General features: G+C 40.2%; 2 long non-coding RNA genes across 2 annotated transcripts in view; both read left to right on the top strand.

The window, feature by feature from the left end:
- Positions 1 to 469, top strand: part of LOC137472296 (uncharacterized) — a 168,386-nt gene extending 167,917 nt beyond the window's left edge. The window contains exon 3 of the long non-coding RNA XR_010998103.1: positions 380 to 469. This is a non-coding gene — a long non-coding RNA (uncharacterized lncRNA). The remainder of the gene's footprint in view (positions 1 to 379) is intronic.
- A 718-nt stretch (positions 470 to 1,187) lies between these two features.
- LOC137472297 (uncharacterized) lies at positions 1,188 to 9,593 on the top strand. The gene is made up of 2 exons (XR_010998105.1): positions 1,188 to 1,256; positions 9,208 to 9,593. It is a non-coding gene; the product is annotated as an uncharacterized lncRNA (long non-coding RNA).
- Positions 9,594 to 14,025: the final 4,432 nt, after the last annotated feature.

Here is a 14,025-nt window from a genome sequence, read left to right as displayed (position 1 = left end):
AAGAATATTGGGGCTGATGTGTCCCTGGATGTTGGATGACTTTGTTCTTCAGGATTGTAATGAATTAAAGAGAAAGATTCCTCATCATGGCTGCTCCCAGCATAACAATGAGTTTGTTAGATGCCATAGATGATTTTTAACTAGAAATTGTTGGTCTGTTTGTGTACTTGTATATATTAATATGAGATACTAAAATTAATGCTTTCAGTATGTTTCCTTTGAGCTGTCTTGCTGTGAGCCACATCTCAGCTTAAGGCATCTCAGATGTGAAGGTAGCTGTGATTCTCTGCTCTGAAGATGAAGGCCAGGACAGAAATACCATTGCTGCTGTAGGGAGAGGAGAAGCACCAATGTAAGAAGCCCTTCCTTTCCCCTCCAGGTAACTGCTGCCTACATACTCCAGCTCTTTTCTTGCTCAGTGGGGCAGGAGTAGTTGCCAGCATAGCTGTCCTTGCCAGAGGTGAGGTGAAGTAGGAGCTGGCCCTATACTGCTCCTCCCAACAACATGGTAACCTCTGTTGAACAGCTTGCTTTCCCATGGTTTAAAACAGCCATCCATAAGCAAAACTGCAGTTATAAGGAAAAAAGGAATTTGATCTAAAGCAATAGCAAATCTGAATAAGTGACCTGTAATTTTTAGAGCAGTGTTTTGGCTTAGTTTTGCCTAACATCTCTAAATAATCAATCTAATGGAGTCCTTTAAAGCCCTTGTAGTAATAGTTCAGAACAGCTAGTGATTGGTGAGTAGCAAATTGCTTTTTTCCACCCAAATCTCCCTATTAAATGTTTATTTCTGACTGTTGTTTGTATCCTGTTCAAACAAGTAGTAATTGTGGGCTGACCTGCATAGTCTGCTAGGGAGGGTGGTTCCCTAGGAGCTGAGAAAAACTCCACATGGCTGAGCTGATACTTAAGCTTTGCTTCCAAGTCTGTGTGCAAGATCCTGATTATTCCAGGGTTCTGAACAGATGTTGGTCCCTAACAGTTTTGATACCCAGACCAGCTGTATGCATTCCTAAGTAGGACTTTACTGAACTTTCGTAGTTAATGGTATTACTGCTGTTTTCAGAGCACACCTTACCTGCATATGTTCTGAGGTGTGCCTGTGTTGAGTTTGGGAACTGAAAGTGATTTTATAGTTGCCTTTGGATTATTCTCTTTAGGCATGGAGGTAAAAGAAGAGCATGAGTCCTGCTTACTTTGCATTTGTTTTTGCCAAATTAAAATAAGAAAATCTCTGAAGAAGCTGAAGTGAGGTAGGATGAGCAATTTTCTGAACTTTGCATATTCAGTTACTGGTAGTAAATTCCTCTGAGAATTTCTTGAATATATACCTACTTGTGAATCTTTAACTCCAGATGCTGGCTGAGACAAGTACTAATTAAGCAATGACTAGCCTTCCAAACTGCCCCTCTAGAGAGATTTCAAATCCAAAGCTCCACAAAGAAAGCACCAAGGTGTTAATTTCCTTAACAGAAATGTTGCATAAAAGTACCCTAAATCTCCAGTTCCAACTTCTTTATAAAATGTGGTTTATTTAAAAACAAATTTTAGATAGGAGATGATACTGAGGATTACATAGTAGTCTGTTACTGATGCTACGGAATAATCTGTGTAACTTCATAGAGGATTGCCTTTCCCAGACAATGATTAACATCTTGAAATCAAGTTTATATAATCTAGTTTTCTCATATAATGGATGTGGTTTTGGTAAGAGTACTGATAAAAGCTATGCATTAATTGAAATGGAAATTCTAAACCACCTTCAACAGCAGTTTAGATACAGGATGTAAAACCACCTGGTCCCTGTGGAACTCAGTAGAATGCAAGCCACCCATTAAATATTCCAGTTCATCTGTTTCCTCCACAGATTTTGTGACTGTTAAAAAGACCATCTTTGGGGCTGAATGCTAAAGAGACTCCTACTCCAAATGCTATTCAATCCTGCATTTTGAACGAGGAGATTATAGGAGGGATGGAGACCTTTTATGAAGTACTCTTCCCCTCCCTTTACCCTAAGAAATTCTATACAAATCCTTCTCTAAGTAGGAAAATCATAAAATAAGTGCCATCCAAAAGTTCTAATTTTACAGATAGTGATGGCTACCACATTTGAATAAATTGTTTTATAAGAACAGATAATACTAAAGGGTTATATATGATTAGCTGCACTTAGCTAGTAATTGACTAAACAAAAATATCTTCTGCTATGGTAGTTAACTAACTCTGAATTTCCTAGTCTGTTGCTAAATACTAGTATTTCAGAAGGACTTTCTCCTGACCTGGGCAGACATGTTTCTGTAGTTGATTTCTGCATTCAGCAGGACCTGCTGCTGTCCAGAAGCAAAGATTCCAGAATGCTAAGAATTTCTTGGGGCAGTCATGGGTAAAACTGAGAGGTTTCTGCTGTTGAAAACTGCAGCATTGGGTTAAGAGTATTGTAATAATTGGAGCCTACAGAAATAATTCTCCTTTGATTTTCCTGAGGACATATGGAAAAAGGTGAAACCAGGTATAAGCATGGGTGAATTAATTTCCCTTGCTCAGTAGGGATCCATGTTTCTGATGACCCATTTTCTTCCCACACCTGGATAAAAGCAGGTGTTGGGGACAACAGCTGTATCGACTCCTTCCCTAACAAGATGAGCAAGCCAGCACAGAGAGGCCATGTTTTTGCCTCATTTGCTCCTTTATTTTCCCTGGAGGAGAAAGGGAGCTGCCTCGTCAAGGAATGCAGCTGAGGGAGTGGCATGCTCCCTCCTTTTCTTGTTCTGACAAGGGGTGGTAGGTGGGAAGGCATGAGCTGAGCTATGAGGAAGGGACTATTGCTGGAAAGGGAAGTTTCAGTGCAGCACCACCTATCCACAGCAGTAGCAGCATCTGATTTTCTAGAGTGGCAGCAGCAGTCCTGCCATTTCTTAGTGTGCTGAGCCAAGAGAAAGCATTCTCACAGGCAACACTGAACATGTCTGATCAGTCAGAAGTACTTCAGGCATGTTCACAGTGAGTGTACCTGTGTTGTATCCAGTTGGATGGTCCTCGTGAGCATTGGGCATTCCTGAGTTCTGTATTTGGCACCCACTTGTCCTTGAGAGGCAGCAGAAGTTTTGACTTAATACAGGCAACCTACAAATGCCATCATACAACAGGAATGTCAGAGAGTTCTTAAGAGAACCCTGAAGACTGTAAGTACTTGTCTGACAGTGTGTACAGAATAAGTGGAGCAGTGCAGAGTGACAGTGCCATTTGTGCAACATGTGGGTGCACCTATGAAGTAGTCAAGGGACAGAATGCAGTTGACACTGTTGGGGATGCAAAAAGTGCTGTCCCAGATTTACCCCCGCAGACGCTCCCACTGGCAAGTAGTCTATAGCTGGGCAACTGTTCTGGCTGCAAGAAGCCCTCCAGGCTTTTCTACAAACCCTGCCTCCTTATCTGACTCAGCTGAAAAAAATTACATTTTAACCTGTGTGCTAACATTGGCTGCTGCTAAAACAGTCTTAAAGGTACTGAGCTGACAATCTTGACACCAGAAGTATGTTGGGAAAGGACTGGATATGCCTTTCAGTCAAATGTGCTTTTTTTGATATTTTAGCAAAGAGTTTTATTAATAAGGACCTGAAAAAAAAATCCAGATTATGTCAATAACATATAGAGAACTTTTTTCTATCCAGAATGGGATGGTGAGGTATCTCCAAGGGTTTTTTCTGTATCAGTTTGCTTCTGGACTGACATGAATGCAAAATATGAACTTTCATGCTAAGGGAAAACTTGCTTGTAATTGCAAGTTTGATTTGCCTTATCAATTAACAGTTTTTGTGTACTGTGAACATTTTTTTTATTAATTCCTATAGGAGATTTCTGTTGATAAATGTTGGTAAGGACTTACCAACTATGCATTGTAGCTATTTCAAGATTGCTTTTGATAACACATAGGCTTACTTATTGCCAGCTTTTTGTCTTATTTGGAAAGCTCTATCTAGCAAGGAAGCCTGTGGGTAGTCTGGTAGATAGTGTGTTAAAAGTAATCTCACTAATGCAAAAATTGAAGATGTTTTTATGTAGTTGCTATAGACCTACTGAGTCACTATGTACAGAAATTGAACTTTTGCTGTCTTGAATGTTTTTTTTTTGTAACCCATAAAGATGGCATTCTAACTGCTACCAAATCAGAGCGGAAGCATTTCACACTTGGGTTTGTTCAGGTGTGAAGCAATGCTGGAGGGAGGAGACTCTGGAGGATATAGCCATCAAATTCAATCATTATCTCTGAGAAGAACAGACGCTGTAGTCTAGAGGCAGGCAGGAGTGTGAACTGATGTGGTGCACGTTCATCACAGTGTGATGCTGATACTACTCAAAATCCTGACTTACAGACACACTACTCCTCAGTGCTCCTAAACAGTGCAGTGCTGCTCAAACTGCGTGGTGGGGAAAGAGCTTCAGGTGTATGCAAGCTTACTCATACACTCAGGTCTCACACCTGCAGGGTTTTGAGTGTAGTCTCCTACAGAGAAAAAATTAGCCTGATCACTAATTTCTGCACAAAGTACCAAACATTTCATAGCTATTAAAATCTTTGTAAAGTGTAGCTTTCTGGCTGTGTTCCAGCCTTTACTGGCAAACGTTTCCTTCAAATTAGCTGTCTTTTAATGCACTCTTTCAAGAACCTGGTGGTGCAAAATTTCACTTTAAAGGAATATATGTTGTTGGATTTTACCCTCATTTGCTATGTATGTCAAAGACATGCATAACAGCCTGGTTTAACTGGAAAGAGTTGGGGGAATAATCAAGCAAAATAGAACGTTTATTCTGATTGCTAAGTACTTTGGGCCAAAAAGAACTGACTACTACTACTTACATATTTTGTACAATGTTATATGCTGATGCTGTGTTACTGTGTAGGCAACCATTGGGTTGTGGTACCCACCACAGTAGCTTACACAAACAGCCTTGGGGATTGCTGCTGTCTTTATTTAGAAGAGCAGAGTTGCAATGAGTTTCATGGTTTTGTCTATAAATCTTGCAGATACAGTCTGGAAGGGTTTGAATGTGTTGTGAGCAGGGTGGCACTTGTGATAGCAATCAAAGCTTATCTATAGTGCTGCTTATTTGGAAAAATTAAGCTGAAGATGTGGCACAGGCTGCCTATGATACAGCTAACTGCATCTTGATGCTGTCTTTCTCACAGAGACCATTGAGTCATATGGCAGATTCAAACTGAGTCATTAGAGCTGTACAAAATCAAAGAATCATAGGATGTCCTGAGTTGGAACGAAGTCACAAGCGTCATCAAAGTCCAACTCCTAGCCCTGCACAGGACAACTCCAATAATCACACCATTTTCCTGAGAGTGTTGTCCAATTGTTTCTTGAACATGTGACCACTTCCCTGGGGAGCCTGTTCCAGTGCCCAAACACCCTCTGGGTGAAAAACCTTTTCCTAATATCCAGCCTAAACTTTCCTTGACACAACTTCATGCCTTTCCCTTGGATTCTCTCACTGGTCACTACAGAGGAGAGATCAGTTCCTGCCCCTCTGTTTACCCTCACGAGGAAGTTGCAGACTGCCATGAGATCTCCCCTCATGCTTCCTCTTCTCCAGGGATTGATACAGAATATGAGCAAAATAATCATCATAGCAGAATGGGAACATGAGTTCCCCTTCCTGTTTTGCTGTGTTTTCAGGAGCTTTTTAAAATACAGGCTTACACTTTCAGATGATGTATGTCATCCTTTCTGAAAAATTAAGGCCTTGTAAATTTACCTCAGGTTAGACGCCCCAAATGAACACTTTCAGATACCAATGTTCCTCTTATTTTTCAAGGCTGGGAGAGATTGGATATGATCTTCCTTTACTTACAATACTATCACATCAGTCTCCTTGGGCCTTTGCATTGATCAGAGATTTCTCATATATCATGCCTGTCCCAGATGGGTCACTTGCTTTCCCCTAGTCTAATGACTTCTTTTTATTTTTCCTCTCACAAGACCCCTGCCTGCCCAGAGACTTTTTTGCAGAGTATAATTCTCAATCCTTTTAATTCTTGGTAAGCATATTGGGGAAAAAATGTCCTAAAGTAATACTGAATAATACAAGTTAGCCAGAAGGTTTTGTTACGCTTGTCTATTTTCCTGTTTGGCAGAAACATGTTCTTGAAGTGTTTCTCACAACATGGAGTGGTTTGGGGATTGTTATTTGTACTTGGTATAACTAGGCACATGCAAAACAGTGCAAGGCTAGAACTGTTCTCTAGTTAGCCGAGACTAATGTTATTAAAAGAACTGGTGGATAAAACAGGAAATGAACACCCTGTTGCCAGGTCAACCACATTCCTTATTTGTGAGTATTAGTGTGTGTATGGCACAGTTAATATGCAGTGAGGACAGACAAGAGCTGAAAGCTCTTCATAGCACCATGGGAGGGAAGGGTTGCAGAAAATAATGCCTCTGGCAACAATGACCTAAACCCTTCATTCTCTTATCTCTCTGTGTACATGTCAGCAAGAAAGAGGGAGAATTATTAGAAGGATCAAAAGGCAAAAATCTCTTTCTTAATTAACTGTATTTCAGTTTCCTGAGGGGACACACAATGTGTTTCTGTGTGTTTTCTCAGATTTCAGTGGTGATGAGAGACAGTGGATCAATGTTGCCTTACTTAAATGGCCCTCAATTTCTTTGTGTTTACTGTAGATGATTTGTTACCTTTCCAGGTTTTGACTTTATTCCTGGAAATGTTATTTTTAGAGTTTTATTACTAACCTTCTTGTGAAATCTACTTGCTATGCAAGAGAGAAAAAGAAAAAAAGAGAGATAAAATAAAAAAGGTTTGGGTTTTTGTTTTTTTCTATTTGTATCAGCAAGCAAAAATGTTTGTTGTTAAGAGGAAAAAAAGGTAATGGTTAGAATCTTTCCACTTGTTAGGCTGGTTGTATGGAAGTCTAAAGAACAGTGGTTCACTTGTGTGAGAAACAATGTTGTTTTAAATGGAAGGTTTAGTGTAAGTCTGTTGCACCACTGAACCTTTAAAGTGCTTATTTGGTGAATATGCCCTGCATCTTGCTACCACTGATTTCCAGAAAATTAGGTATGATTCTAACTCTGGTCTCTTATTCTTCGTGTCCACAAGGACTAGAAATTCTGTGGTGGGTAAAATGTGTTCACACTTGAAACAGTCAGTACCTGTCTCTATTCAGCAGGTCTTTTTACAACCTCTTGAGAGTTGTACAGATGGACTCCAAACAGTGCAATGATACAAACAAAAATATAAGTGCCTTTTTTTTCTTTCTTTTTTTTTTTTTTTTAATTGTCTCTCTGGTTACACAGCAGTTGTTGTTCTAATCTGTAGAGGACTATTAGGAGCTCAACATTTAAGAAAATAAGAGCATGTAAGTACCTACATGCAGATGTAAGTCTGACAGACACCCAGTAATGAGTGCAGTGTGGGTAGTCAAGAAATTTTAATTGGGTTCCTTGGAGCTGAGGGATGGAACTGTTGATATAAACCACTTTTTTCCTAGCTGGAAATAATTTTATAAGAAATAGATAATAATTTCCTACTTTAGTGTGTTTCATTTTTCTTCCCTTGTTTCATAAGACATTCTTCTTCTGACTGTGGGGAAATCAAACCTAAAGTATTGTTATATCATGTATTACAGCTGCTTCCATATAATTTTCTCTTCTCTTTGCATAAGTCAGTACAGAACTGAAGTACTCTTCTTTCCAGAGAAGATTTCTGTTTTGTTGAGGAGAAAAAGAAAACCCACAACTTGTGTCATAGCCTTAGAAACCTGTAGTTTCATCTTTACAAAAACATGTTACAAAACAAAGGAAAACAGTGGCTTTTGCAGAGATTGTGCAAGAGAGAAAACCTGGGGGAACCCAGGATATTCTATAATTTCTGAAATGCAAATTGCAGAGAAGAAGGAACATTTTTCTGGACATGAAACCTCTGTCTTTTTTCCATTCAGTCAACTCTAAACGCAGCAATGCAGGATTTGTCTTCTGTTTAGGATAACCATGGGATTGGCATTAAGTGTTTGAGCGTGTGTCTTTCTTTTATCTCATACAAGTACTGTTTTCCCTCTTTCTGTTCAGCTAAGTCATGCTGTGTATTTTAGCAACCTAGAAGAGTCTCTGTGTTCTTAATCTTGTTATCTGCTCTCTCAGCATTTATTCATTTTTCAGTTGCCTATGGAAGAGGAAAGGTTAAGATACAGTAACTGGGCTCTCGGATGGCAGGATCTTTCCTTGTAAAACTCCTGCTTGCATTTTGTCCTCTGTTTGCCTTTTTGTTTTGTACACTTCAGTTTCAGGCTAATCACATATTATGTTACACACAGTCTTCTGTTCTTCCATAGGTGCACACAGCATGTTCATGGAAACAGAATACTGATGTATATAGGCAAACTACAGCAGATATGCTAACCCGTAAAATATATAACATAATGTTATTAACTGGAAAATATTAGCCTGGTGTAAGTTATTCAACGCAGAAGGTGTCCTGAAATTATCCATATTGTCTTTACTGAGTTTGTTATAGCTGTGTGTGTATACAACAGCATGTTTCTGATGCATTAATTTCTTTGTTTTGATATGCAGAAGTGTTGTTTGGACTTTGATTTGCTTCCCAGTGTTCTGTCACACCCTGTTATAAAGCTTTGGGTAAAGAATGTTCCTGGTAAAGCAAATTAGGTCTGCACACTACATGCTTTTACTAATTATTTTCTGTATTCTCTGTTAGATGGTTACTTTTCAGGTTGGTCTTACTCTTATGCAAAATTGTCTTGATAGATGAGTAGCTCAGAGCAACATCTGTAATTTATGGATATAGAAAATGCATGCAGTCTCTCACTGTCTTTACAGATGTGCTTTAGGGCAAGTGAAATGTTCAGATAATGGAAAGGGGGACTGTTAATAAATCTCAGTCAGGAAGACAATACTTCTTTCCTTTAAAGTAAATTCAAAGCTGAATTCCAAATTACTTTTTTAAACATCATTGGTGCTTTTTTTTCTTCATACTATTGCTATTGTTAAATTCAATGCAAGATAATGTGCTTGATGTGTAATTCAAAATTACAAATAATTAGATTGGGATATTTGTTTTCCATAACAGAACTGGTAAATCACTCAGACTCCATAAAAATGTAGACTAGCGCTTTTGATTAGTTGTTGGAGGCATTTAAGTTTCTATTGGTGTTTGTTTCAGAGAGTCCATTACCATCTATTGGAAAATGACTGCTGTGGCATTAATAGCGTTATTGGAGTCTGTAAGGACTGCAAAGGAACGAACGACACAGAAATTGCTGCTTTGGAGCAGGCCAGTGATCCGTACAGTCCTGTATCTTGTCTCTGACAGTAACCAATATGTGATGATTCAGAGGAAGAAATACACGCAGCCAATTGTGTTATAGTGTACCACAGAGGGAAATTTCTTTCTGGCCCCAGATGGTGCTCAGTTTATGCCTTAAAGCATGAGGATTGATAGTCATTGTAAATTTTACCTTAGCTACTGTAACCAAATTGGATTGCTCCTTGTTGTCCATAACCTGCCCTTCACCTGGCCTTCAGAGAATTACAGTGCTCTTCCTTACTGCTGGATTCATAGCTTTTACCTTTGCTGGTTTAAGCAGATGCTGTATTACAACTCAAAGACTTGTACCACCATTTTACATGTCACACACATTGTATTTTTCCTCAAAAACAGGCTGGTTCAATGCTTTTAGTTAAACTGAAAGTATTACTTTTCAGTGGGACAGAGCAGATACTAGACTCACCCTGTGTCAATTCTCTGCCATTCTGAACATGGAAGCCTTAGTCATGGAAATAGTTGAAGATTATGCCTAGAACTGATGCTGTAACACTTTTGTGCCATTGCAGTGGCCTTGAAAGGATCAAAATTGGGTTTGGAGCATTAACGCACCCTACAAATCTTGACCTCAGCAGCCTCTGGAAATTCTTCATAGTGTTCTTTCACTTCCTACATTCCTACACTGGAGTGCAAGGTGCTGTTAGAGAAGTGAATATTGTTCTGTTACTGTGCATAAGTGACATTTAGACCAAAACTTATGGAAGTACCCTGGGTTCAGCTGTAAGAGAAGCAGAGACCAGGTTCTTTGTAGTAAGTTTTGGTATATTTCATTTGTTGTGCACCCATCTAATAAAACCCTGTAGTCGGAGAGGAGCTATCTGAGAGTCTGGTAAAATAGTTGTTGCAGAAAAAAGCTGACCTCATTTTAGGCTGTCATTCATAATGCAGAACAGCAGAGGCCTTTGAAACTGCTTGCACTGATGCTGCTGCCCTTCAAGACCTTGGGTATAAGCTAGTTTGATGGAGAACAGCACTCATGTCTTACTGGTTTGTGCATACCCTTTTAGCAAGTCCCTCCCCGCATCCAGAGTAAGAAGAATCTGCAACAGTACTTATGCAATTACTGTCCTTGTCTTTGCCTCTGCAGGTGCAGATCAGTCTCTGACATCACAGATAATATTAAAAAAGCAGCAAGCAGTTATCACAGGAAGCAGATTTTGCTCAGCAACTTGCAAAGTTGTCATTAGGACCTGCCTTTCTGCCTTCCAAATGCATGCTCCACTATAATTTTGTTCCTTCTTGAGAAATAATTAAACAACTCAGGTCCCTTTGCCAAATGACCAGTCAAAGCCAGGGAATCTGGGTATCTTGGATGACAGTGGAGCATCATAACAATCTTGGGAGAAAAAAATTCACTTTCTCATTGAAGGAAGGAGGTTCAGATTTGTTTTATACTCCTTCAGTATTACTGATTATGAATCTTCTGGAGGGATCATCTAGGTTTTAAATCAACATGAAAAAATAACCATTTTGTTGGTTGGTAAGTGGCAGTTGTCATGTGGCCAATCTCTGAACCTCAGCTGATCGAATCCAGAAGAAATTGTCCTTGAGTTGTCAGGCTTTATGAGCTGGCACATTGCCGCCTCCTTTACAGCAGATTCTAATTCTACCAGGACTGCAGCAGTTGAATACTCGCTCAAAGTGATGACATTTTGTATCTTAGTGAGGAAATCCTTCTTTGTCCTATGAAGGAAGAGGCTTGTGGTGGTGACATGCTGCAGCCTTAACTTTAGAAAAGGCTTCTGTCATCCTGGACTTCCACTGGCAGGGCTGCTCCTCATGGGCTTGCATGTCCTCTCACCCCAACTTCCCATTCTGAGCTGAGAAACAGGACTGTAGCCACTCAAGTGAAATTCCTTCTAAAGAAACCTTTAGGTTTTCTTCTCCAATATTCTTCCTTTCTTCCAGCCCATATTGGTTGCACAATGGGGCATCTCACTTGGAGCCATCTGGCTGTGCAGCTGCAAATCTGGATACAGCAGTCTCTGCACTAAACAACTGCAGAGGCACAGTGTTCATTTGCAGCCATGCTATCTGACAATGGGAAATTAGTGAGGTTTTTTCAGAAGATAAATGAAGTTTTTGATGTTAACGGATGAAATGGAAAATTCTGCTGGCTTAATCTCAAATCCTAGAATTCCTTACTCTTGATCTTCCATATAGGTCCACAAAACATTTTTAAATAGTACTTAGGTGTGATTCCAAGGCACTGCAGTCAGTGGACTGCATTCTTTGGGGGAAAAAAATCAGTTTGGTGTGGTTTAAAGGTGAGATGCAGAGACAAGATTTAAAGACAAAAAATAGGAGGAAACCAGTTCTGTGGTTATTGAAGTAGTAGACTAACATTAAATACAAACAAGAAAAATGCTTTTAAGCCTTCAGTGTGCAAATTGTTCACTGAGTAAATCCAACATTTCTGCAAAGCTCTTGCTCTTCCACTTGTTCTGTGATACACTTTACCTTACTCTTAACTGCCTCATATTCCTCCTCATTTTAATTAGCTTTTGTATGTTTGTTTACAAGTTGCAAAATTCAGAGATCCCCAGGCCACAGTTTTAAGAAGAAAGCATGTTTTTATATTGAATAATGTAGATAAGCGTGAGGAGGTTGATGTGACTCCAGGACCTTCTTCAAATCTCTCAGTTCAGGTTTGTAGTAAGCCTTGGTACACTCTGGCTGGGCTTTTGTAAAATGGCTGAATGACAAAGAAAGATGTGTGGGGTGGTTGAACTCTCACTGTGGGGGGCATGTCCTGCAGTGGCACTTGCACACCTGGAGTAAGACATGCCTGCCCCTGCAGCCAGTCATGCCACGTTTCTTTCACTTTGACAGAGCACCACCCTGGGCTGTGGGAGCTTCCAGCAGTGTGTTCAAGGGGCTAGGGAAAGTCTTTCAAGCTGAGCTCCCCTCGGTAAATCCTGGCCAACTTCAGGCAAATGAAAATGAACAAAAATCTTCCTTGCTTGATCCCATGCAGTATTTAGACCCTGTTGGCCTCAGCATGGTTGCTTTGACTCAGCCCCTCCTTATCACGGAGGCGAATTCTTTAGTGTTGGAAGTCTCCCCATTCCCGTTGACCTCAGGGTTCAGTTCTGCTGTGGAAGTGAGATGCTGCAAGTCAGGCGTGTGATTGCATCTTTCAGCTGCCCAAAACAGTGGCCTCTTGGCCCACCTGTTCGGCAGAGCTGCAGGAATCCCAGAGCAACAGCAGCTCCCACTGCATTTCAGAAAGCTGTGACCAATATCTCACATGGCTCTATTAGCTTCAGAATAAATGGTACCATGGCATAATCACACTATTCAGGCAGGGCTTTGAAAGGGGGCCTAGAGCAGGGGTGCTGAATGAGTTAACAAATGCTCATGGAATGGTTTTTCAGAATGAGGTGGGGAAATTCTCTAGGTAGGGTAAGAAAGGTGTTGCTTTGCATCATGTGCCAGCCAAAGCTGTGAGAAAGAAAAGAATATTCTTTCTCTCACTGATGTGTATTAACCTCCCTTTGCAGGGATGGGACTCATGCACTGGCAATGTCTGGTTGCTGCAGATTACTCAGGAGAGCATGTATTGTGCAAGCATCAAGTTTCAGCAGTGCTGGACTTTGGGATTTTTTTCTTTTTATGCAGCATAACAGCCATGTTAAATTGATTTGTGTGAGCCATGGAAGCTGTTCAATGAGAAGAACGCTGTTTGTTCATCAGTCTGTTCTTCTCCTGTCCCTGTGTGCATCCAGGGAATCTCAGACCTCCCGATAATCCCAGAAACTCATTCACACGGTGTGGTATGATTAGTGTTTGATGCACAAAACGGTGAGCAATGTAATCTTCCCTATATGTGTACTCAAGGGGCCAAGCCTCATTTTTGTTTGGCTTGTCCCTGAGTGCCACTGAATGGACTTATTGTGCAAAATAAGCATGAGGGACAATCTCTGGTTTTTCACCTCAGAAATTAATAGTACTTCCTTGAGGCCAACTCCCTCAACTCTCAAGGCTGTAATACTGCTGAATGGTTAGGTCTGGAGTGGGTTTGGGAACCAAGCTGCTCTGCATAGGTGAGATCATGATGTCAGGCCCAGACAAGCTGAACTAAACACACTGTGGAATTTGCTGTCATTGTTACACGTCCTTCCTGGAAAACAGCTGACTTATTTTCTTTTCCTTCAAATTTTCTTCAACTTTTTTCAGTCCTGTATGGAAAATCTACATCTGTGTGAGATGCCAGACTTGCATCTGCACTAGCTGCCAGAAATTCCCCTCCAGGAGAAACAAAGCGAACCCGTCCATGCCCAGAACAGTCACTATGTGCTATTAGAGCCAGCCTAGATTTGATGCCAGTTGATAGCAAGAGGTGCTGTATGACTCCTAAGTGTTTATTGATAACACTGAGTAGAGGACTGCTAATATTTAGTATTGAAATATGGACAGCATGAAGCTACTTTCCTTAAAAAAAGTCAACTTATAAAAATATTTAATGTTAATGGACAAATATATGTTAAAAATGTGATAATTTAGGAATTTGTTTGCTGTAAAGTTTATAAGCCAGACATCCTAGTTAGACAGCATTGTGTGTGCTGTGCTTAGTTAGCTGTACTTGTAGGGGAAGGTCTGTTACATATATTCTCATTAGTGCCTTGGAATTTTTTAGGAATAAGCACACTATGA

The sequence above is a fragment of the Anomalospiza imberbis genome, chromosome 4 (genome assembly GCF_031753505.1).
Source record: "Anomalospiza imberbis isolate Cuckoo-Finch-1a 21T00152 chromosome 4, ASM3175350v1, whole genome shotgun sequence".
NCBI classification, from domain to species: domain Eukaryota; kingdom Metazoa; phylum Chordata; class Aves; order Passeriformes; family Viduidae; genus Anomalospiza; species Anomalospiza imberbis.
This window is presented reverse-complemented; position numbering and strand designations above follow the sequence as displayed.